Raw genomic sequence first — 26,856 nt, 5'->3', positions numbered from 1 at the left:
AATACCCTGCAACACTCTGCAACACTCTGCAATGCCCTGCAACACCCTGCAACACTCTGCAATACCCTGCAACACCCGCCAATGCCCTGCAACACTCTGCAACACCCGCCAATACCCTGCAATGCTCTGCAACGCAATACTCTGCAATGCCATACTCAGAGATACCCAGTCATGCTCAGAGATACCCAGCCATACCCAGCCATAGTCGGTGATACCCTGCAATACCCAGCCATAGACATCCCCCCGTCTCCCGCCACCCTCCGGTGCTTCTACCGACTCGCCAATACGATCAAAGCCAGAATCTTTTTTTTTTTTTTTTTCATGCTTCCCAACTTAGAGGTGAGATGTGGGGTCTTATTGACCCCATATCTCACTGTAAAGAGGACCTGTCATGCCATATTCCTATTACAAGGGATGTTTACATTCCTTGTAATAGGAATAAAAGTGATCAAAAAATTTATTTTTGGAGAAATAAATGTCAAACTAAAATAAAGTAAAATGAACAATAATTTTTTATTTTTTTTAAAGCGCCCCTGTCCCCATGTGCTCGCATGCAGAAGCGAACGCATACGTAAGTCCCGCCCACATATGAAAACGGTGTTCAAACCACACATGTGAGGTATCGCTGCGAACGTTAGAGCGAGATAATTCTAGCCCTAGACCTCCTCTGTAACTCAAAACATATAACCAGTAAAAAAAAAAAAAATTGTCGCCTATGGGGATTTTTAAGTAGCGACGTTTGGCGCCATTCCACGAGCGTGTGCAATTTTGAAGAGTGACATGTTAGGTATTTACTCAGCGTAACTTCATCTTTCACATTATTCAAAAATTGGGCTAACTTTAATGTTTTGTTTTTTTTAAGCACAAAACTGTTTTTTTTCCAAAAAAATACATTTGAAAAATTGCTGCGCAAATACCGTGCGAGATAAAAAGTTGCAACGACCACCATTGTATTCTCTACGGTCTTTGCTAAAAAAAACATATATAATGTTTTGGGATTCTATGTATTTTTCTAGCAAATAAATGATGATTTTTACATGTAGGAGAGAAATGTCAGAATTGTCCTGGGTGCTCAAGAACGCCTGGCATGGCGAACCCTGCATGTTAGGCCTCTGTATGTGGCCACGCTGTGTAAAAGTCTCACATATGTGGTATCGCCATACTCGGGAGTAATAGCAGAATGTGTTTTGGGGTGTAATTTGTGGTATGCATATACTGTGTGTGAGCAATAAACTGATAATATGAAAATTTTGTGAAAAAAATAAAAAATAAAAAAAAATCTTGATTTTGCTAATGGGTATTTGTACTTTTCTGGCATGTTAGGGTCTCAAGAATTGAAATAGGCCGTCATTACTTCAGGTGTGATCAATTTTCAGATGTTGGCACCATAGCTTGTGGACTCTATAACTTTCACAAAAAAAAATAATATCCACCAATTTGTACTTATTTTTACCAAAGATATGTAGTAGTATAAATTTTGGCCAAAATGTATGAAGAAAAAATTACTAATCTGCTAAATTTTATAACAGAAACAAAGAAAAATTCATTTTTTTACAGAATTTTCTGTATTTTTTCTTTTATAGCACAAAAAATAAAAAACTGAGCGGTGATTTAATACCACCAAAAGAAAGCTCCATTTGTGTGAAATAAAGGACAAACATTTCATATAGGTCCAGTGTTGCATGACTGAGTAATTGTCATTCAAAATGTGAGAGCACCGAAAGCTGAAAATTGGTCTGGTTATTAAGGGTGTTTAAGTGCCCAGTGGTCAAGTGGTTAAGAATATTAAGAAACCCGCTCAGCTCAACTAAATGCCACAAGCACCTGTATTAATTTTTCTTATAGAAACCAACTGGAACATGCCCTCTCAAACTACTTACGGACAGGTGATATGGTAAGACATATTCAGTAGTTCCAACCATGCAGGTCCACTTGTAGCTCACCTACTGACTCCAGAGCATGTTGAGATCTACAGCAATTACTAGAAGGACATGGCATTTCTGGTTATATAGTAAAGTATATATGGAATCAGAAAATAAAGTTAAAATAATTTGAGGCCAGCAGGCTTCATGGTGCTCATTTTCTTTTAATATCAATGATAGTAAAATCATTAGACCGATGTTTGGCTTGTCACAAGCAGTCAGTCTCAACAGTGTGCAGTAAATGGAGCAGAACACAAGTATTTCATCAAAAGTTCTGATAAATAAAGGTGGATGAACAGTTGGGTGCAAAGTGCCGTAATAGACAATGGCAAGTTGACAGTTTCAAATTATAGATTGGGTGGTGTAATGACCAATATGAATGAAGAATGTGTCATTCTTGATTAAGAAGCAGCACAGGTTATCACTCTCCTATGGTTAACTGCCAAAAGGGTTTCCAGGAGGCAAAACAACCAAATAAATATGACCAAGCCGACCTCTACAATGTGATTAACATTAATGACAATGTGGCTAAATTTAGGCATTTACTGTACCTGGCAGCAAAAGGAACCAGCCATGCAGTGAAAGTGAAACCAGCCAAAACAAAAAAAAAAAAAAAAAGAAACAGCATCAAACCACAAGGACGCAGCAGGCCATATCCACCTAGTAAGGGGACCCACCAAAGAAAACAGTCAGGTAAAAGAGACCCGAAGACACAAAAAGCATTAGAGTATTTCAACATTCCCATTCCAATTATTTTGGCCATTCATTAAAAAAGGATGGAAAAGATTACAGAACAGTTTCACAAACACGTGTTTAGGGATAAGAATTTCTGACACATTTCAAACTGATGAGCTAGTTGAAGACGTCTTTGCTCCTATTTTCCTTACTTCTGTCCAATGACCGTTCCCCAGTGGTCAAAAGAGGAGACTCTTGGGTGATAAAACTTGAGAAACATGATGAAATTTGGTCATTACATTCAACACATCTATACCTATATATAGTATTAGAGCTTTCCATTTCTCACTGGAGTGTTCGGAGTTCAGTCCTAAATGTAGCTGATTTGAGTATGATCTTCCAGTGAGATCTCATTCTTATCACATCCATTGGCCTCCTCTATCCAGCCCCAAACAGATTCCTATTTAGTAACACTAATTGATATTCTTAAAATATAATCTATACACTACTATGTAATTTATTTTTTTATGAAATGGTTACAGCGTTTTCTACCTCTTTGCAATGTCCTCTATGATTTTCTTCTTTCCCTCTTAATTCTGTTTGCAACAAGGAGTGCACATATGCTGCAGTCACGTGCACTGCTCTATGTACACTACCAATCCCATAGTAACTAGTCCATCTTGGGAACCAACAAGAGAGAGTGGCTACATTCCTACATACAGTAGGACCATGGATAACAAATGTAACCACCCTCTAACACAGTGTTTCTCAACCGAGGGCTCCATGGGAAAGCTACATTACGGCATATGTATACTGCCAATCGTGTCCTTAATGCAAACTGACACTTAGCCCACATGAATACCCGATGGTACCTCTGTAGTTCTGGCTCCTATAAGGTCAGGGGGCAGAGCAGGGGAGGTGTGCAGAGAGTGGGAACAAGTGGCTCAATCTAAAGGTGAGCTCTTACAGCACCTCTCTGCCTCCCCTCTGCAGTGTGCAAAGTGCTCCAATGGCTCGCTGTTTCCCCTGCACTCTGCATTACCACAGCTATAAAGTCTTCTAGCTGCGCCAATGGAGAGTGAAGGAGGGACAGAGAGTCATCGGAGTACATGGAGGTTACAGATGGGGGGTGGATGGACAGAGTTGGCAGGGGCACATGGGCACTGGTAGGCTGCATGTCAGGGCCGGTACATGGGTGAGGCCTAGCGGGTGCTGAGCCGCTCCTTACTAACAGGAATGATTGGGACACCTGCTGTAAAGGAGGAGTCTGACTGGGACACCTGCTGTAAAGGAGGAGTCTGACTGGGACACCTGCTGTAAAAGGGGGCCCTGACTGGGGCACCTGCTAAAAAAGGAAGAGTCTGACTAGGACACAAAACCATTTAATTTCATTTCAAGATTAAATGCGTGTGTTTATCTCAAGTTTGACCCAGAATTGAGCATCTGTGCAGAAAAAAAGCAAAGTTTCACATGAAGGGGGTAATTTTTTATTTTTTTTACAATATTGATTCTATTATCTTATACAGTTTCTTTATTGCTGTTATATCTACAGCTTGCTGATCAGATCCAGTGTTTTCTTTGAGATGTAGATCTTAAATATTTTTTCAGGCGTTCCCCCGAAGGCAAAAAGGTCGGGAAACACTGCTCTAACAAAAGACTGATTTTAGTGGCAAAAATAAAAAAAAGAATTCGGAGATCTGGAGGAGGTGAGAAAGATCAGTGAAGAATACTGTATATACTTGATCAGAATTTATTGTATAAACCAGAGTTTAGGTAGCCTAAAGCCTAAACATGTTTTACCTTAATTCATTCCTTGTATTAAAGGTAAAAAATGTTTAGGTAGCAGAATGGCGCGCCCCCCCCCCGCCCTCACCACCTGCTGCTGTCGGTCAAATCCTGTAACGAGGGAGCAAGGTGTAGGGCTGAGCCTCACTGTCTGCTTCTATAGACACAGGAAGGGCAGCTCAAGAGTCAACCCACAGGTGTGCCATTAATGAAAGTGGCTTCACACAAAGAAGAGGAGCAGCCAGGAGAATTGGTGGGGGACCCGAGAAGAGAAGGTTCAGGGAAGGCAAGTATAAACCTGTTTATTTTTCTTTCTTTATATTTTTTTTACATACAGTGTTTACAATAACTTTTAGTGTCACTTAAAGCCCAAGTACCCAAGCTAGCAGCGAGGCCCCCAGAGTGCATTAAATACTTTGTGAACAGTTTGAAGTGTATGAACTCGTTCCTCCTCTGGAAGATGGCGTGCTGAGGAGGCACCTCTGCGGCCGTGCTCCTGAGACAGGTTGTTCATAGACACACACACACAACGTGGTGCAGCTCGGCCATTTGACCGACAGCAGCAACAGCTTATGGCTGAGACCAGGCAGTGAGGAGAGTGCTGGATTGGTGGAGAAGCCAGGTGTTTAGGGAGGAAGGGGTAGGTCCATCAAATAGTGGTGCATTGAAATGCATCAAGGCAGAAAAAGGTTTAGACTTTATAACCACTTTAATATCTGAGTGGACAGTATCCAGAGATCGCTAAACTATCACTAGCCAGTCGCCAAAGTAGTATGTACATTAACCATTTAGTGAACAGTTTGCAGAGAATTTACACCAACCTCTCACTGGTAAGGCTCATTACTCTCTCATTTGTTTTATATTGTAAGCTCCAATGAGCAGGGCCCTCTTGTACTGAATTGTATTGTAACTTTATAGTCTCCCTCCATTTTGTAACCTATATAAATCCTGTATAATACCAAGAACAATAATTAAAAGGGGAACTCTTGACAGGCATCTAGGAACGCAGTTGAAATACAAATATGATTTCTATTTTATCTGACAAATGTGCTGTAGATTCTTTTCATCTACTCTTGTGATTTACACATCTAGCCAGGTAGACCACCCTATTACTTTCTGGTCCAGTTTTATTACTTCCTGGATTTTTAAGATGGTTGATAAACACTTACAGACCACTTTGACCTACAGGTAAGCCTAGATTAAGGCTTACCTGTAGGTCCAAGAAATATCTCCTAAACCTACACAGTTTAGAAGATATTTGCAAAAAGACAGGCACCGCTGTCTACGGCGCATGTGTGGTAGACAGCGGTGCGCAGGCGCACTGAGCATGCCACTGCTAATGGCAATATGCGGTTAGTGGCGGCTCCCGCGTGCATGCGTGGGAGTGACATCATCACAGCTCCGGCCAATCACAGCACCGGAGCCACGATAGCGGGAAAGACGATGGACGCTCTGTGGAAAAGGGGACAGTGGTGACATCGCTGGCTCCTGTGTCAGGTAAGTGACACATAATGGGCAACTACGCGATGCATAGTAGCCCATTATGCTTTATCATTGCAGGGAAAAAAAAGAGGAAGTAAAGGTTTAGGGTTCAGGGTTTACTTCCTCTTTAAACCGGTGATGATACAGATTTATTCCCTAGTGAGGAGGCTGGGAGGGAAAATGACATAGGAAGCAACACTGCAGAACCAGGAAATAAGCAAGTCTTGAGGAAATCACAACACTGCCTGCCAAGAATTATACATTGGCTGAAAAAATAGTAAATGTATACGCTTCTAAAATTGACCTTTATTTCTTCACCTGAAGTTCCTGTTACTTTAAAGTGACACTGCCACTACAGAAAAGTTTGCCAGGCAATGCACACTGGTAAGTGTTGGGATTAACACCTTCCTAGCTACTAGAAGTCCTTAGGAAGCAAAACCCTTTCTGGAGTTTAAATTTTCAGGGTCACCTACAGCTCTCACTTGTTCCTCTTGCTTACCATCTTGTCATTACTGTCTCCTGTAGTAATGATGAGGAAGGAGTGAGAGCTGCAGGAATTCGACACTCCCAAAGAGTTGGCTTCTCAATTGTTGGGGGACAATTTTTTGGGTTCAGAATGTGTTTGGCAGCAGGGGTGGCACTGGCAGAAGAGGTAAGCATTCCCTCAGTTTGTTCACAAGCATGCATAAGCCTGGAAAAACTTTAGTGACATGGTCACTTCAGTCATTTGCCGCTATGTACTTATAAGAACTCTGCACACATCTGGACTAATGACAACATTCTTCAACCCACTATACAACGGGCCCTGCTCACAAATCTTACAACATTTATAAACCAACAATGTGTAACTACCAAGAAAAATCAATACAATAACACTCAAACTTTCATTTAAAACCTCTATATACAAATTTTAGTTTTAACTTAATATTTTGTTGTACATTTAAACATGCTTTACTTCTTATACATTTATAAAACATAAGCATTTGAAGTATGATCCGAATTGGTGTCTCCTCTGCCTATACAATACCAACCTGATTTGTCCTGTGCACACTTTTGCAAGTATAAGAAGATACTTACACACATACATGCATGCATGTGGATACATGTACAAAATGTTGGTAGTCTATATTTTTGCTTTCCTAAAATGATGCAAGTATGACTTAGATAGTGGAACTTTAAGTAAGAAATAAAAATGGGTGAACATGCTTTGTCTCTTCTGCGTTAAAATTACCTACCTGCCTGTCCACCCCTGAACAGTGAGCCGTGCACACTCACTGCAGAAATTCAGCCATGCTAAAGTAGACAGAACTTCCACACATGCGTGGACGTGAAGCCATCCCAGCCCAGCCAATGAAAGTGGCTGCCGTTCGATACCCTGAAGGAGGACGCTCAAAGATGTCAGCAGCCAGTGGGGAGCTCCAGAGCATCGCATCACTGGAGCTAGTTCAACTTTAAGCAGCATTGGGAGAATGTCCAATCTCAGAAAGTTCTCAGATGTGCTCAAGCCACATGATTGTGCTATAGTTAGGACAGCTTCATGCAGAAAAAAATAAACAAACATAAAATTTTAAAAAACGTAAAGATTGTTTTTTTCCCTTTTTAAAATTTAGATTATGAAAATCTAATTTTTTATTGTTCATTCTCTATTGCAACCTGACATTTGACCTTCTATGTTTGTTTAAAGGCATAACAATTTATAAAGTGAAAATGACCAGCAAATAACTACAGTTCAGTTTACAGTGATCAAATCAGTAACTTCTGTTGTTTAATGACAATGCAGTACTTTTGCTGCACTGAAATCCCAGGAGATGATGATGTCAGCCCCTGCAGGACTACAGAAGTCCTCCCATCTCTGCCCTATTCATGCCACCATGCATACATTGGTTTCTTTGTCAGCAAACCAATGCCACTGTCTTAACTTCCCTACACTACCATAAGGAAAGGGTTCTTGAAAATAGTTTTAAGGCAGACTTGGGCAAATTACAGCCAAATGGCCAGATGACCCAGCTCTTCTACTGTCTGTATTGGGCCTAGGAGACGTCTCAAAGCCCTTCCACCACACAGCTTCCTGTGTTAGCGCCTGCTCGTTGCAAACCCCAGGAGCCATGCACCTCTTCTTAAATCGGAGGTCCACCCTAAAGCGGACCTTCCGCTCATTGGAACCCTCCCCCCCTCCGGACGCCACAATTGGCACCTTTCAGGGGGGAGGGGGTGCAGGTACCTGTACAGTACAGGTATCCGCACCCACTTCCGGCGTAGATTCTGCAGAAGGTACACCCCTTTCCGCAGAATCTACGCCCCTTTCCGAAGGTCCCCCGCTGCCTGCTGGGAAACACACGGATCCCAGAGACAGCGGGGACCATCCTTATTGCGCAGCGCGACTCGCGCATGCGCAGTAGGGAACCGGGAAATGAAGCCGAAAGGCTCCACTTCCTGATTCCCATACCCAAGATGGCGGCGGCAGCACCCGAGAGACGATCGAGAGATCGGCTTCGGGTGCCGACATCGCGGGCGCGCTGGGCGGGTAAGTGTCATTATTTTAAAAGTCAGCAGCTGCAGTATTTGTAGCTGCTGGCTTTTAAAAAAAAAAAAACGGTGGACTCCCGCTTTAACTCCAGGTCAGGATCTGCAGAAATCCACGCTGTACCGATCTCAGGCTCTCTCCTTCCAGTCAAAATGCATAAAAATAAATGCACATTTTGTTACCTGGAAAAGATGTACATTTACTTTTATTTATTTTTTAAAAGGTGATTCTTTAATGCTGGGACACGATCTAGAGGGGAAGAGGAAACCTGGGAGTATATATGGGCCTGCCTAAGCAAATATTTTAAAGAAATTGGTTTCCATACATTAAGGGCCTGTTCACACCAGGTCTGGTAGGACTGCGTTGGGCAGCTATTACAGCACAGTCCTGCTGCAAAATGCCTGGTCTCCTACACAGCTGGTTCACACAACTGCAGTGGTGTGCACTGAAAAACTTTTTTCCAGCACTACACAATCCACCGCCTTGCATCATACTGCGGCCAACAGAGTGGTTAAAAAGTCAGAAGAGTTTTTGTCTTAATACATTCTATGCATTAAGATAAAAAAGCCTTCTGTCTGCAGCAGCCCCCCTCGGCCCTTCTAATACTGAGCCCCATCGATGTCCACGAGCGTCCCCTTCTGGACACAAGAAGCTGTGACTTGGCTTGGGTGCCTCAATAGCAAACTGCTTGCTGTGGGGGCCCTTGACAGGAGGCAGGGGCCAGAAGCACCAAAGACAGTCCCGAGAAGAGGAGGATCTGGGCTGCTCTGTGCAAAACAATGACACAGAGCAGGCAAGTATAACTTTTTCTTTTTTTTTTTTTTTTTTTATAAAAATAATAAACAAGACTTTACATTTACTTTAAATGAAATGTCAGTGTGACATTAAAAGAGAGTTAGTTGAAAATAAATAAATGAGACCGTGCAAACTTTCTGAGATTGGCATTTGGACAGTGCTGCCATCCTACCGCACACCAGTGGCTGCATTCTAACACTGGTGTGAATAAGACTACAACAGATTTCTCTTTGCCCACTTGTCTGTGTCTTGTTATTAAAGATTGTAATGAAGACAGCAGTAGCTTGGTACTAACGGTACAACACCGGCTGTTGGCCTTCAACTGAAATAACCACATAAAATGTTAACTGTAAGAGGATACTGAGAAGAATTTCAGAATTAGTCATATTGAGCAAAAAATATATATATAAATGAATAAGCATGTTTAACTGATAAAATCATAACGGAGTTTCACAGCTCTGAATCTATGATCAGCAAGAATTCTTTTTTTCACACCACCAGCAAAATTTGAAACTAGAATGCATGTACGGTCACTGTGTGTGAGACACATTCCCGATGATGTGTCCCTGTGTCAGCACAGACAATATCCAATACTACAGGCAGTTATTTGAGTGGAGACCAAGCAATGAAAATCACTAAAGTCTCCAGTGTGATTGATGTTAATGCCAAATTAAAAAAAAAGATGCACATAATGAAGTCCCTGCTAAAAAAAAATGTGTCACTCATTTTCAAACTCATTGGTCATGGAAAAGTGGTTGTTTGTTCTGATTGCTCTCTGGCTGGAGCCGAAACCAGCACTACCAAGACTGTTCAACTTCAGTAAAGTCAAAGGAGAAGGGAAAAGAAAGCATGAGAGAGTTACCACACTGCTTTATCATGGAGATGGGCTTCAGCAAAAATGACTTGGACAGGTTTTCTAAATTGTCCAATCATTATTAAACCAGGCAGCACTCATCTGATAACCCCGAGACAGAAGACCAGTTCCCAATCCTACTCTTTTGGCCCCTTTCACACGAGCTGTCCGATCAGGTCCACCTGTCAGTTTTTCAGGTGGTCCTAATCGGACCTTCCAGTCTTCACTGACACCCACGGCCATCCAATCAGATCCTGCCCACCAAAAACAAAGGCAGACGATGGTCCGATTCCCTCCCCCAGCAGATCGGATTGGACACTGAATCGGAGAACGTTTACTCAGTGGGGGATCTCTCAGCTATGCAGAGCAGACACGGACCCGCTTTCCTCTATGGGGCAATCAGATGGAAACGGACAGGTGGTCTGTTTTTCATCTGTTTTCCTCATAGAAGAGAGCAGGACAAAAGTGAGTACACCCCTGAAGTTTTGTAAATATTTAACTTAATTTATTATTCTTTTCATGTGACAACAGTGAATAAATGACACGTTGCTACAATGTAAAGTAGTGAGTGTACAGATTGTTGCTCTACGTAAAGATGGCCTAGGATATAAGAAGATTGCCAAGACCCTGAAACTGAGCTGCAGCACGGTAACCAAGAGTATACAGTGGTTTAACAGGAGAGGTTCCACTCAGAACAGGCCTTGCCACGGTCGACCAAAGAAGTTGGGTGCATGTGCTCAGAGTCATATCCAGAGGTTGTCTATTAGAAAGAGACATATGAGTGCTGCAGAGGTTGAAGGGGTGGGGGGTTAGCCTGCCAGTGTTCAGACTGTACGCCGCACACCGTGTCTTATTAAGATAATGCACAATAAATTCCGCAAACAGTTTGCTGAAGACAAGCAGACTAAGGACATGGATTACTGGAACCACAACCTCTGGTCTGATGAGACCAAGATAAACGTATTTTGTTCAGATGGTGTCAAGTGTGTGTGTGTCGCCAACCAGGTGAGGAGCACGTAAACAAGAGTGTCTTGCCTACAGTCGAGCATGGTGGTGGGAGTGTCATGGTCTGGGGCTACATGAGTGCTGGTGGCACTGGGGAGCTACAGTTCATTGAGGGAACCATGAATGCCAACATGTACTGTGACATACTGAAGCATGGCATGATCACCTCCCTTCCGAGACTGGGCACCTGTGGGGCATCCTCAAATGGAAGATGGAGGAGCGCAAGATCTCTGGGGTGTAGCTCTAGATCTCGTCAAGTTAAATAAACCCATGTGGATGAGTTATAATCATATACGTATATGCAGGTTCTCAGCTAGAGCTTTTAGCTTTTTGAATATGTGCACTGTATGCCAATTTGCAGCTTCCTTTAATGGCAGGCTGAAGTCAAAAGGTTCAGATAAATCAGATTTCAGTCATCCTCATCACACTACATCAATTTGCTGAGGTCAGTGCGGCCTAGGGACAGTGTGTACCCAAGACATATAATTACTGCAAACAAAATATGGATGTTTCCAGCATAAAGTGGCGACAATAACAAGAAAAAGACAATTAAATGGAACATCATTTCAGATCCTATGCAGTTACAAATACTCTCACGCAACACAGTATCTCTGAGTTCAGTTTGTTAGCAATCTCAATTTAAAAAGGTGGCATTACAGGAAACTGTGTATAAAGGCCTCATGCACACTGGGCATTTACTGTATACAGCTGCTGTTTTTGGCTTCAGGCAGTTTTTTCTGCAGCCAGTAAACTCTCCAGCATGTTATCCTATCCCTTGAAAAAGTAATCATACCCCTTGACATTTTCCACACCTTGTCATGTTACAACCAAAAACGTAAACTTATTTTACTGGGATTTTATGTGACAGACAAACACAAAGTGGCACATAATTGTGAAGTGGAAATAAAAGGATAAATGGTTTTCATTTTTTTTTTTACAAATAAATATCTGAAAAGTGTAGCGTATATTTGTATTCAGCCCCCTTTATTATGATACCCCTAACTGAAATCTAGTGGAACCAATTTCCTTCAGAAGTATAAATACAGCTGTTCTATGAAGCCCTCAGGTTTGTTAGAGAACCTTAGTGAACAAACAGCCAAGGAACACATCAGACAGGTCAGGGATAAAGTTGTGGAAAGGTTTAAAGAAGGGTTGGGTTATAAAACATGATCCCAGGCTTTGAACATCTCAAGGAGCACTGATCAATTCATCATCATCTGAAAATGGAAAGAGTATAGCACAACTGCAAACCTACAAAGACATGGCAGTCCACCTAAACTGACAGGCCAGGCACAAGGGGAGCATTAATCAGAGAAGCAGACGAGAGGACCATGGTAACTCTGGAGGAGCTGCAGAGATCCACAGCTCAGGTGGGAGAATCTGTCCACAGAACAACTATTATGTTGCGTATACACGACCGGACTTTTCAACATCAAAGGTCCGACGGAACGATTCCAGCAGACCATTCGATCGTGTGTGGGCTGCAGCGGACTTTTGATTTGCAAAAGTCTGACAGACTTTAGAAATGGAACATGTTTCAAATTTTTCCGCCAGAACTCTGCCGGACCCAGTTCCTACTGAGAAATCCGCTCGTGTGTATGCTAGTCCGACGGACGAAAAACGACGCGAGGGCAGCTACTGGCTATGAACTTCCTTATTCTAGTCCGGTCGTACGTCATCACGTTTGAATCCGTCGGACTTTGGTGTGATTGTGTGTGGCCAAGTCTGTTCATTCGGAAAGTCTGTCAGAACTCGGTCAGAACTCCGTCAGAACTCCGTCGAAAGTCTGTCGGACCTAGTCCCTCGAAAAGTCTGGTCGTGTGTACGCGGCATTAGCCGTGCACTCCACAAATCTGGCCTTTATGGAAGAGTGACAAGAAAAAAGCCGTTGTTGAAAGCCATAAGAAGTCTCATTTGCAGTTTGCAAAAAAGCCATGTAGGTGACAAAGCAAACGTGGAAGAACGTGCTCTAGTCAGATGAGACCAAAATTTTACTTTTTGGCCTAAAAGCAAAACGCTATGTGTGGTGGAAAACTAACACTGCACATCACCCTGAACACACCATCCCCACCGTGAAACATGGTGGTGTCAGCATCATGTTGTGTGGATGGTTTTCTTCAGCAGGGAAAGGGAAGCTGGCCAGAGTTGATGGGAAGATGGATGCAGCCAAATACAGGGCAATCTTAGAAGAAAACCTGTTAGTCTGCAAAAGACTTGAAACTGGGGTGGAGGTTCACCTTCCAGCAGGACAACAACCCTAAACATACAACCAGAGCTACAATGGAATGGGTTAGATCAAAGCATATTCATGTGTTAGAATAGCACAGTCAAACTCCAGACTTAAATGCACTTGAGAATCTGTGGCAAGACTTGAAAATTGCTGTTCACAGACACTCTCCATCCAATCTGACAGAGCCTGAGCTATTTTGCAAAGAAGAATGGGCTAACATTTAACTCTTTAGATGTGCAAAGCTGATAGAAATATACCCAAAAAGACTTGCAGCTGTAATTGCAGTGAAAAGGTGGTTCTATGAAGTATTGACTCAAGGGGACTTAATACAAATGCAACACCATACTTTTCAGATATTTGTAAAACATTTTGCAAACCATTTATCATTTTCCTTCCACTTCACAATTATGTGCCACTTTGTGTTGATCTATCACATAGAATCCTAATAAAATACATGTTTTTGGTTATAACATGACAAAATGTGGAAAATGTGAAAGGGGTATGAATACTTTTTCAAGGCACTGTAGGCTTTTATCAGCATTTTTTGGCAAGGGCGTTTTCTAACTGAAAGAAAAAACAAGAATTAGTGGGTTTTAAAGAGGAAGTAAACCCTAATGGGTTTACTTCCTCTTTCATTCCCTGCAAAGGCAAAGCATAATGGACTACTATGCATCGCATAGAAGACCATTATGTGTCACTTACCTGACACAGGAGCCAGCGATGTCACCGCTGTCCCCTGTAGTCTGGCGCATCCATCTTTTCGGTGGGGTCTCGCAGCTCCGCCGATGTCATTCGGCGGAGCCGCGATGACGTCACTCCCGCGCATGCGCACGGGAGCCGAAACGCGCGGCAGCTCTGTCGTTGGAAATGCCGCACTCAGTGCGCCTGCGGGCCGCTGTCTACGGCACATGCGCCGTAGACAGCGGTGCCTGTCTTCGGGCAAATATCTCCTAAACTGTATAGGTTTAGGAGATATTTCTTGGACCTACAGGTAAGCCTTAATCTAGGCTTACCTGTAGGTCAAAGCAGTTTGTAAGGGTTTACAACCACTTTAAGGAGTTTTTAAAGAGCAGCTGTAGAAACGTTCTAAGGCCTCTTGTACACCGCAGTTTGAAAAAGATCAGTACAGCTTTTTCACTGAGGAGCTAATTATTAATTATATTGATTGATTGACATTAATTATAATGCGCCTATGCACACAGGCGCATAAACAAGAGCCGTGCATTCTTCAGAGGGAAAAAAAAGGTAAAAAGCCTGTATTTTTGGTCAGTAATTTATGGCTCATGCACGCAAATACGGGCGATTGAGCAAACGTGCAAATGTTCATTTACATATCGTGGAGAGCAAAAACGCAAAATTACGTTTTGGCATGCATGCCCGAATTTTGTCTGAAAATTGGGCGAATGCATATGCGCAAAAATACATACTAAAAAAAATAAAAAAACGTCTGAAAAAAAGTAGATGTTCAAACAGGAGTATCGCGTGCAAGAGGCCTAACTCTGATCAAAGCTTAAAAATGCTGGAAAACTTGCCTATTCTGCATTAATCAGCATTTTTGAGCCATAAGCTTTTCTGGGAGTATAGTTTTGCTAAAAAACGCTACTGAAAAAATGCTGCAAAACTAATTCTACAGCTTTTTACAGCGAACGCTACAGGCATTTTTATAACGTCCACTGTGCATGAGGGCCTTAAAAACAACACATTTGCTAAAAGGTTAGTGCATACGTTTTATTCCACAAAATTTAAAACAAAGGAGCAAAGAAAATGGTAATTTTCGGCATATGCTAAAGTTTGGCCACCTTTTACTTGTCTAGCTTTAAAATATTAAAGTGGTTGTTAACCTAAGTAAATTGTACACCATCCTCTCCGTTTATTAATGTAATTTACTCCTGTGTCTGTGCCTTTAAAAGAAAAATGTAGCTATATACCCGTTTTCAGAGCTCTCTCCTCTCTCGGCGTGACAGCTGCAGCAGGCGGGCCGAAGTTCCCCTGCTGACATCAGTCAGGAGGAGAGAAGGAGAGAGGTGGCGGGTCATGTGAGTGCCAATCAGCGCTCTGAAAACAGGAGTATAGCTGCATTTTTTTAAAGGCACAGATACAGGAGCAGATTACATTAATAAACAGAGAGGATGGTGTAAAAATGAAAAAGTAATTTCAGCAGCAGGAGGGGAGGGGGCGGGCACACACAACTGACAGCCAGGGTGGTGAAGGGGGAAGAGAACGGAGGAGAGCACAGATGAGGACAGAGGAGAGTGCGGATGATGGAGGCACCTAAACTGACCACGTTGTCAGGGCTCAGCAGCCATGATATACCGTAGATCAGACAGGTATTTCAAGAGATATAGAGGGCCAAAATGACACAGCATAAGCATTGTGCTGTATAAAATGCTTTAAAGGAACAGGATTTTTTTTTTTATTATTATTATTTTTTTAGGTTAACAAACACTTTAAATATCTATTAAGAGTTGTTGACAACTAAAGAACTTTGATACTACAAAACTGACTTGTTACTCAACAACTATAGGCTCCTCTATGCAAATTAGTTAGGATCTAAAAATGGAGTTAATTGCTGCCTTGAAAGCAGGGTAAGCCTATAAAAAAAAGATTGCAAAAGGCTTCTAGCACTCCTTAGTCATCAAAAATGGCAGTTAAAGATGAACTGCAGACAAACAGTTAAATACACAGATTACATGAATACACCAAAGCAGTTTAAAGATGTATATTTGTGTCAGACTATTTCTAAAATTCACTTAGCTCTGCTACACAGCCCAGCAGGCCGGATTTAATTCTGCTGCGCTGAAGTAACACTTAGGCTTCATTTACACGGGCGCTGTGGCCCATACAATGTAAATGAGCTGTTTGTTTATGTAGCTGGAGCTGCCTGAAGCTGTGTGCAGACACCTGTTACTTTAAGGGGATGCATTGGCTATACAAATGGATACAGCTGAAGGTCCTAATTTGACAAGCATCCCCTTAGATCAGGTGTCTCAAACTGGCGGCCCTCCAGCTGTTGCGAAATTACAAGTCCCATGAGGCATTGCAAGTCTGACAGCTACAAGCATGACTCCCACAGGCAGAGGCATGATGGGACTTGTAGTTTTGCAACAGATGGATGGCTGCCAGTTTGAGACCCCGGCCTTAGACCAACATAGGCCACTTTCACACAGCTTCATGCAGCTGCAGGAGCATAAGAAAATGGCTTATTCACGCTGTTTGGGCCACAGTGCCGGTGTTAAAAAAAACTCTTACAGGTCTTTTCGCTTATGAGCAGGGGCAAACCTCTCTCCATGGACCCTTTGATAAAGTCACGGGGATGTGACGCAACGCGTCAAATAGGAGCCAGGTGTCACTATGGTCACTTCCGGTCGCAGCCAAGACCGGAAGTCTGTTTGTTTACTTACTCGTGAATCTGTCTACAGAAATGTAAGTGTGGCGAGTCAGTGCACCAGACCCGCCGACCAGGGGTGAGGGGGTGTTACAGTTTGCCACCCTCCCAGAGAAAATAACCACCAGCCGCCACTGCTTATGAGTGCACAACTGGGAGGGAACAGCGTTACATAGAGACTAGTAAGTGAAAAGACCTATATAAATTAAATTCTGCGCATACCCAAAAATATATTATGTGGTAAATGTGTGAGTGCTGCTACTCAAGAATCTAAATACTAATTCAAACAATTGTTTATATATATATATATATATATATATATATATATATATATATATATATATATATATATATATATATATACACATACATACATACATACATATACATACACACACACACACACAAATTAGTGCGCAATCACAAATGATCCATATAAACTTTCAATAAGTGTCCACTACAGTGAACAATTATGACTCCAAAAACAAGTGTCCATAGGTGCCTCAATATAGAATCTTGAAAATCCATGCTATTATACCATGTCTAACAAACAAAGCCTCTTACGAGAGAAGATGGATCCCAGATTATAGGGATCAAAGGGTCTTTTGTTTATTCTGTAAAGTGCAATGGAACTGTTCAATAAATGTTCTTAAAAACATATTGCACTATGGAGTCCTTCCCTTATTGATATCTCCTTGTGCTGGTGAGCACTCAGCAGGGCTACCGTTGGAATATTTTGGGATACATTGGAAGTAATTCCATATCCAGGCGAACCAACATTACCAGGTCTCCTAACAGAGCTGAAGGAGTGGAGTACTGCAGCTGATTATAATTAAATTAAGCGCTTTTGATCCCTATAATCTGGGATCCATCTTCTCTGGTAAGAGGCTTTGTTTTTCGTTTTGTTCCAAGCAGACAGGATACTGTTTTGCAACAGTCTTGAATGGAAATGGGCATAGGGAACTGCTTTGAATGAAGCCACCATCTTTCCTAACAACCTCATGCAAAGGCAAAATGAGGGATCTCCTTTCGACCTGACCACCCGCATCAGCTCTCATATGGAGTTGATTTTTGCCAGCAGCAATTTTTCTGGGTTGTGTCTATGATCAGACCCAAATACTCCAGCTTTTTTAGCAGTTTTAAGGAAGACTTCTTTAGGTTGAGGATCCAACCCAGACTTTCCAGGTAACTGGTTGTAATGCATACACTTTGCTCCAAACGAGCCACCAACTAGTCTATTAGCAATAGATAGTCTAGGTACACCAAGACTGTTATGCCCTGTGCCCTTAACCTGGCTAGAGGTGGGGCCAGCACTTTTGCGAACACCCGGGGTTCTGTAGCTAGCCCAAAAAGGCAAGGCTACAAACTGAAAGTGCTGCTGTTCTACTTCGAATTGCATAAACCTTTGGTGAGCAGGAAATATAGGGACATGAAGATATGCATTCCTGATGTTGATGGACGCCAGAAGTTCTCTTTCTTGTAGGCTAGAGACTACTGACCTGGTCGACTCCATGCGAAAGGAGAGGATCTTCAGGAACTGATTTCGATTCATTAGATCTAGAATGGGTCTGACATCTCCATTTGGTTTTGGGACCGTAAACAGGTTTGAATAAAACTCCAAACCTTGCTCTTTTGTGGGGATCTGTATGATCACCCATTGAGCCAGTAATTGGTCTAATGCTTGAAACAGAGATTGTCTTTTTCCCTGGATCTTTGGGAAGGTTTGATCTCAGAAAACGAGATGGTGGAAACTCCCAAAATTCTAGTTTGTATCCTAGAGACACCATGGAGATGACCCATCTGTCCTGAATTTCCTTTTGCCAGACTTCTGAGTATAGCAGAAGTCTTCCCCCCACTCCGGCGAGGGGGGGGGGGTGCCTTTTCATGATGAGGCTTTAGTATTCTGCTTTGCAGATTTCTGGCCCCGGGCCTTCTTTTGTGCCTGGGCCTGACTCCGAGGTTTCCTCTAGAGTCCGACGGTGGAGGCAGTCGCCACTGCCTAGAGGCGGATGCGCCTGATGCAGGAGAAAAAGTCAGTTTAAATGAAGGACGTTTATACTTTCTTTTGACTGGCAAAAGCATACTCTTCCCACTAGAAATTGTTTGGATGTATTTATCCAAATCATCCCCAAATAGTTGCTCCCCGTGAAAAGGGAAACTAGTCAGAAGCCTTTTGCAAGGTTCTTCGGCTGGCCAATTTTTTAACCATAGGGTCTTACGCATATGCACTAGCACAAGCGCAAGGCGGGATGCCTAGTGAATAGAGTCTTTCATAGCGTCCATGGGAAAACATAATGCCTTTGGTAGTTCGGCCAACTTACGTGTCTGTTGTGCAGGGACCTCTCTGAACTGGTCCTTTAGGGACTGACAGATGCCTATTGCAGGCTGAGTAACGGCCCCTGCCAAGAAAAAAAAAAAAGAGGATTTTAACAGGAATTCCAACTTTTTATCTGTTGGATCTTTAAGCATTTGCGCATTGTCTACTGGACAAGTTAAACTTTTATTTACACTGAAAAACACAGCATCGACTGCTGGTACATTCCATCTTTTGAATTTCTCCTCCATGGGATAGAGAACTGAGAATCTCTTTGGATGGAGAAAATGCTTATCCAGGTGATCCCATTCAGCATAAATAAGCTTTTCTAGTATTGCATAGACCGGAAACACATGAAAAGACTGTAAAGGTTTTAGAACCCAATGAAGAAACCAAAAACTTTCAACTGACTCTGTTTGGGGTAGAATGAAAATGGAATGAACCATCTCCGTAAGAGTTTGTAACAGCAATCTCTCAGATTGCAAGGCTGAAAAAGGTTCATCAACTGTGGTTTACCCCGCAGAGGAATGACCGGCTTGTTTTCCTTCGTGATCGCCTGAGGGTAATAACTCATCCTGTACGCAGTGTTTCCTTAGAAGGGTTTGAGATGGGGGAGGAGGATCTAGCATGCTTCCTATGCATTTGGATGGAGGATGCGATTAAAGCCGCTAATCTTTCTTCTAGGCCCTGCAGGGCAGAGGAAAATGCATCTTCAGTCACGTATACAGGGGCTGAAGTGTGAGAAGCAGTTGCACCACCAACTGGTTCCAATGACTCACCCTGGCTTGCCATATCTGGTATCTTCGAAGAGGATGACAGTGTGGAAGCATGACTGGATTTCCCAGCGCCTGGGGGTGGATTTTATGGTACCTTTGTGGTAACTCTGGAAGCCATAGTGCTAAGCACAAAAGCAGAGGCAATCCAGTAAAATGTACTACTTGCTGAGCAATAGTCTAGCAAAACAGTGCCACCATAAAAATCAGCTTGATGCCGAGAATAAAAATGTATTTCCTGTACTGGAAATGCCTGTATACATCCCTTATGTGCCCCAGCACTCCTGTGTCCTGTGTGACAGACTTCTCTTCAGTTGCACGGAGAGCTCTTCTGACAATGAGAGCGTCTGTTTTATAACCAAACTTCAGGTGTGAGCCTGACTGGCGTCCTCAGCTGTGCGCCATGTGGAAGCCGATTCCTGTACATGGCGCGGCCTGCCTTACGCCACGCCCCTTCCAGTACCCGCCCTCCTCATTTTAAAGATGAACCTCAGCATTCGGGTCTGCAATGCAGACCTGATGAAGAGGAGGGTCTATGATCGCCGTCTGGCACTAGCTTCAGAATCTGTCTGTGCCTTTCTATATGCACAAGGCTGGGGCGCAACAAGGCTTATTTAAAAGGCAGTCTGACAACAAAATGTGTGTCATTAATGTAATACCCATAGGAAGCCGCCAATGCACCCCTCCGGAGAGGGGGGGGGGGGGTTCTCAGCAGGTTGAGGCTTAGTATTCTGTAACACTTACACAGTGTTTTAAACTGGAGCCATTATACATAACAATATGCTATACCCCCAGCCCCTTAGTTCCCCCATAGGGGAGAGGAACACCTTTGGTTCAATTAAGAACCCCATCCTGCTGCTGGGACACACACACACAGTTTATAGCTGGACACAGAGCTGCTGAGGAGCAACGTACCAAGGTGTGTTATCTTTACTCCCTCTAGCGGAGATTTTAAGGCACTACAATGTTTTTCATATTAAAGAAAAAGGCATAGGTGGACTTTTTACAGTTCCTAGGCTTCTTCCCTTACATTTTCCTTGCTGCAGGATCTGCTGAAAACAGACAGATCCAAACTTAAAGCAGAGGGCCGGTTATAAAAAAAAAAAAAAAAAGTCAGCAGCTGCAAACACTGCAGCTGCTGACTTAATAAACACACTCACCTGTCCAGGGCGCCCGCGATGTCGGCCGCCCGAGGCCGACCCGTCCCTCGGCTCTCGGGTCCCGGCGCCGCCATCCCTTGTAAGGGAAACAGGCAGCGGAGCCTTATGGCTTCACTGCCCGTTTCCTACTGCGCATGCGCGAGTCCCGCAGCTACTGCGCATGCGCGAGTCCCGCAGCGCTTTCTGAATGGGACACGCTGTGTTCTGGAACACACAGTTCCCAGAACACAGCGCGACTCATTACCCAGAAGACGCCGCGACGAAGAGAGAAGACAGAAGATCTCCGCGGAGGAGGAAGAGGAAGATTAGGAGAAAGTGCCTAGCAACAGGCATTTCTGGTAAGTAAAAAAAAAAAAAAATTTTCATTTTTTTTTTTTTAGATTTTTTGTAATTTTTAACATTTTTTTGTTTTTCAGGGTGGCCCTCCCCTTTAACCCATTATGGCGGGCTGCGTTAGTAAACCTTCAAACACCAGGTTCCTATTATAGGGGTTCCACTCCTTTGGACCTGTATAGCACCCCTCAGGAGCAACTTTAGGTAATGTAGCATGGCCAAAAAGAGTCCTGGGTCCTGGGGTCTAGACCTCAAAAGAGAGGCTTACAGGAAAAACCTTGTTTTTCTATGCGAGGCCCAGGTACCATCCTTAGGCCTCAGTGGCTTGTATGGATCTGGTGTGTGGAAGTTATTTAAATCCAGCATGGATCTCTCTTGGAGCTCCTCAAAGCACATCTTCACTTGTGACCAACACCTTAGACACTGGCGAAAAAACTGAGGTACTCCTGGAAGGAGGAGGGGTTATAATAAGGGAGTGAACTTCACCTGAAGGTGGCCTATAACCCATTAAGTTATTGTTTGGCTGTGTACCATGATGTAATTGCATTGATATTTGTTACAATTATATATATATTATACACTTACACACACTATATTGTAAAAAGTATTAGGAAGCCTGTTTTTACAGGCACATGACCTTGAATGGCATTCCAGTCTTCCAGAAGTACATTTGTGAGGCCAGGCGCTGATGTTGGACAAGAAGGCCTGGTCCGCAGTCTCCACTCCAATTCATCCCAAAAGTGTTCTATCAGGTTGAGGTCAGGCCTCTGTGCAGGCCAGTCAAGTTCCTCCACCCAAACTCCCTCATCCATGTCTTTATGGGCCTTGATTTGTGCACTGGTGCGCAGTCATGGTGGAACAGGAACTGTTCCCAATGCTCCCAAGTTTGGAGCATTCAATTGTCCAAAATGTCTTGGTATGCTGATGCCTAAAGAGTTTCCTTCACTTGAACGAAGGGGCCAAGCCCAACCCCTAAAAAACAACCCCCCCACCATAATCCCCCCTCCACCAAATGAGTTTGACCAGTGCACAAAGCAAGGTGGCTTCTGAAAGAATGGTCACAAATTCCCTTAACCTTGTGGACAGCCTTCCCATAAGATTTGAAGCCGTTATAGCCGCAAAAGGTAGGCAGACTCAATAGTGAACCCTACGGACTAAGACTGGGATTCAAAAGTTCATGGGTGTGTAACGGCAAGCATCCCAATACTATACTTTTGAAAACATAGTGTGTGTATGTATATATATATATATATATATATATATATATATATATATATATATATATATATATATATATAATGACAGCTGGTGGGAGAGAGGAGGGAAAAAACAGCCAGTAGCACTGTGAGAAAGGGGAGCTGGGGGAATCTGTGCTGCAGGAGGAAAGGGAGGTTTCCAAGATAGGGGTGGAGGAATCTGTTCCCAAATTTTTATCCTCCTGAGGCTCCAATACAGTAGCTGAAGCCAACAGCACTGGTGGAGGGGCTTTAGTTATACTTTAAAATATTTGCATGTGTAAGTATTCTCATACTAATGCACTATATCATAGGAAAGTTTCTCAAAGTTGCTTAGACCAGTGGTTCTTAACCTCAGTCCTCAAGTACCCCCAACAGGCCTTGTTTGTAGGTTTTCTTTTATCTTGCACAGGTGCATTAAATCAGACTCAATGGCTTGGTATTTTGGACAGCTATTTTATCTAAGAAAAATTCCCAAAACATGGCCTGTTGGGGATACTTGAGGACTGAGGTTGAGAACCACTGGCTTGAGAACTACACAGGTGAATTTAAGTGGCAAAGGTTAACCCCCCCCCCCCCCACCCCCATGCAGATTTGGACCCTATCTACTGCCCTCTATTATATATTAAGAACATATCCCTCTTTTATAACCACACTGCACAACTATTTAGGCCTCATGTACACTGGTGCTGCTGCTAAATGGATGTTTAGGAGCAGTTGGGCATTTTTTTCAACTGCTCCTGAACTCTCCTCTATGTTATCTCATCAGTACAGCTCCTTTCACACTGAGGCGCTTTGCAGGCGCTAAAGTGCTAAAAATAGCACCTACAAAGCGCCCTGAAAGAGCAGCTCACTGCACTCCAATGTGAAAGCCCTGATGGCTTTCAGACTGGAGCGGTGCGCTTGCAGGCCGGTCCAAAAAGTCCTGCAAGCAGCATCTTTGGAGCGCTGTAGGGGCGGTGTATTTACCGCTCCTAAAGCGCCCCTTCCCATTGAAAACAATGGGGCAGTGCCCCAAACCCACCTGCGGGTGGTTTTAACCCTTTTTCAGCCGCTAGCGGGGTTAAAAATGCCCCCGCTAGCGGCCGATCAGTGCCGCTAAAACGATGGTAAAGCGCGGCTAAATATAGCGCCGCTTTACCGCCAGCGCGCTGAGTGCCCCAGTGTGAAAGTAGCCTACATGTACACAGGGTCGTTTATAGTTGTTCCCAGGCAGTTGAGTTTAGAAGCTTTTTTTGGAACGCAAAAGCTGAGTTTAGAGGCATTTCCAGCTCCAAACGCTTCTAAATGTGTAAATTGTGTTAAGCTGCATTTCGTTTACAGGTGTTTTTCTTTTTTGGCTATTTTGAAAAAAAAAAAAACTCTGCTAAACGCGGTATGTAAACGCAAATCATTCAGGAGAGGTTATAAAAATGTCCCATTTACATGAAGCCTTTCATAATCTTCATCTGATTAAATACCACCTACTATTACATTTAGGAAAAGGCGCTCACACTACAACCAATGTAATTTGGCTTGAATGAGTTACATAAACTGTGATAAAGACCAAAATGCAGAGTACAAAGGATGACAATGCTTGCTACATGAGGACATGTTTGGCAATCCCAAATCGACTAATCCTTTGTAACTCCGGGGATTTGCTTGGTGAAGTGAAACAATTGTTTCCAAGGCTAAACTCCAGATCTTTTGTTTGGGTTGCTGCTTTTGGATATCAATGCAAGTGATCCAGATTGTTTTTCATTTAAATCAAGCAGGAGGATCAAGCACGGATGATAGGAACATTACTAAAGCTGTATATACTTATTTGATGACAATTAAAATGACTGATTCAAATGAAGTGTTATTGTGTACGGAATCGAAGAAAAGATCCGAGATCCAACTTCTTTTTTTCTTTCTAAAAGCAATACAATATAAACAACCTACATTTGACACTTGGACCCCTTTCATCCTGAGGCAGTTTTCAGGCGTTTTAGCTCTAAAATAGCACCTGAAAACTGCTTTTCAAGACACCCCAGTGTGAAAGCCCGAGTGCTTTCACACTGGGGTGGTGTGGTTGCAGGACGGAGAAAAAAAAAGTCCTGCAAACAGCATTTTTGGTGCAGTGTGGGAGCAGTGTATACACCGCTCCTCCACCACCCCTACCAATTGGAATGAATGGGCACCGCGTCCCAAGCGCCTAAAAAGCGTTTCGGAAGCACCGCATCACATCCACTTTTTTTTTTCAAATAACGTTTTATTGAAGTTATCATACAACAGTTGAACAAAGCTTGAGCATCGTGACATACATGCAATGCTAGAACAGAGATTTAACTAGTACGTACTTAACAGCATAGGATGTTCTGAAACGTAAGTGCTTGAGTTCGTGGTACCATATAAAGTGTCTCGTTTCAAAAATTAACTATCAGCGTCCCTCTCCAGATCAAGAGAGATCCGGGAAGTGGGGGGAAACAAAAAAACAGACATGTAGAGTGGAAAGAAGGAAAAAAAAAAGAAGAAGGGGAGAATAGGGGGAAGGGGTGGGTGGGAGTCCCCCCTCTGGCTCACGGTGGATCCTCATGGCGATGCCATTCATCCCAGATCATTTTATGCATTTCCAACCTGTCCTGCAACCTGGCTATAATTTTTTCCATGACTTCTACATCCTTTATTCTAGTGAACAGGTCCTCCTGGGAGGGTGGGTCTGTCTCTTCCAAGGTAGAGCAACACATCCACTTTTAACCCCTTCTTGGGGGTTAAAACCGCCCTGCTACTGCCTAAAACGAGCAGCGCTTTACCCTTAATGTCAGCAGTGTGAAAGTAGCCCTAAGCAGGATACACAAATCGCATTTTCTTTAACCACTTCCCACCCGGCCAATGCATATATACGGCCGGGTGGGAGCCGTCTACTCCTGATAGGACGTTCAGGAACGTCCTTCAGAAGTAGCGGGATCGTGCCCGCGCAGCGGCGCGATCCCGATGTGCTCGTGTCACCCGGACACGGCACATCTCGGATCGGCAGGAGGGCTCTGTGATTGGCCCTCCTGATCACATGACGGCCGTGTCCAATCACGGCCGTCATGTGATGTAAACAAACAGCCGGTTGCTAGGCAATCGGCTCTCCTCTCCTCACACGGAAGTCATCGCTGAGGAGAGGAGAGCAGAACGCTGCAGCCGGCTGATGATCAGTGAGTATGGGCTGCTTTTTACAGCTTTTTACTCACTGATCATCAGTGTAGTGTCAACACACAACACACCACACAGTGAAAACACAGTCCCCACATATGTCCCCAAAACACACATGTCCCCAAAACATACATGTCCCCAAATAATAAAAACACATGTCCCTAATAATAAAAACATGTCCCCCACATATGTCCCACTAAAATCACATGTCCCAATGATTATCTGCACACATATGTACGTGATCACCTGCACACATATGTACATGATCATTTGCGTACATATGTCCATGATCACACAAACCAATTATTATACACTTAACGGAATTTTTTTTACCAAAAACATGTAGCAGAATACATTTTGGCTTAAATTTATGACAAAATTAGATTTTATTGGATTTCTTTTCAAATAGAAAAAAGAAAATATTGTTTTTTTTCCAAATTTCCGCTTTTTTTGCACTTATATCGCAAAAAAAAACAAAACGGAGTCGTGAATAAATAACACCAAAATAAAGCTCTATTTGTGCGAACAAAATGATAACAATTTCATTTGGGTACAGTGTAGCATGACCACGCAATTGTCACTGAAAGCGCTAGAGCGATGAAAGCTGAAAATTGGGCTGGGAAGGAAGGGGGTGAAAGTGCCCTGTATTGTAGTGGTTAATATATGAGTACTTATGCACGTCAATACTGGAGTTTAACCAGTTCCTGCATGGCCTATAGTCAAACGACAGTTGGGCAGGACCTTTGTTCCAGGTGGACATCATATGACATCCTCTCCAAATGTGGCAGCACACTTGGTCACTGGCTGTGTCCACTGGACACAGATGATGACTGCTAAGTGTATCGGCCCCACTGCCAGTACCATGTGATTGCTGTGACGAATCACAGCAGATCCCATGACAATTGTAAACAATGGGTGGCTTCCTTTCATGTCATTAGTGTAAAATTGTGTTGCTAGCTGCGATTGGTCATAGTGATCACATGGTACACACAGGGCCAATCACATCCCATCTGTACCATGTGATTACATGTGGCCAATCACAACAATATACACTGAATGTATCAATTTCACTCAGTAAACATATGGTTGCATATTACAGTGAAATTCACTGGTATAAGCAATCAAAATAAGGTTAAAAAAAAAGATCACTTTTTCAGAGTAGTACAATGTTACTATGGTTGCGGAAAAAAAAAAAAAAAAAAAAAAGAAGTATATATAATTAA

General features: G+C 43.0%; 1 protein-coding gene across 4 annotated transcripts in view; it reads right to left on the bottom strand.

Annotated features, from left to right (window-relative positions):
- LOC143935591 (signal transducer and activator of transcription 5B) overlaps nt 1–26,856 on the bottom strand; it is a 413,177-nt gene that overhangs the window by 248,813 nt on the left and 137,508 nt on the right. For 2 of the 4 annotated variants that reach the window (XM_077459573.1, XM_077459571.1), the window contains exon 3: nt 18,978–19,055. The exons of the other annotated variants lie outside the window; for them this stretch is intronic. The gene's annotated coding sequence lies outside the window, so the exon portion shown is untranslated. The remainder of the gene's footprint in view (nt 1–18,977; nt 19,056–26,856) is intronic. 4 annotated transcript variants of the gene reach the window in all.

Source organism: Lithobates pipiens, unplaced genomic scaffold (assembly GCF_037356315.1).
Source record: "Lithobates pipiens isolate NorthernLeopardFrog02 unplaced genomic scaffold, aLitPip1_a1.2 Scaffold_28, whole genome shotgun sequence".
NCBI classification, from domain to species: Eukaryota; Metazoa; Chordata; class Amphibia; order Anura; family Ranidae; genus Lithobates; species Lithobates pipiens.
This window is presented reverse-complemented; position numbering and strand designations above follow the sequence as displayed.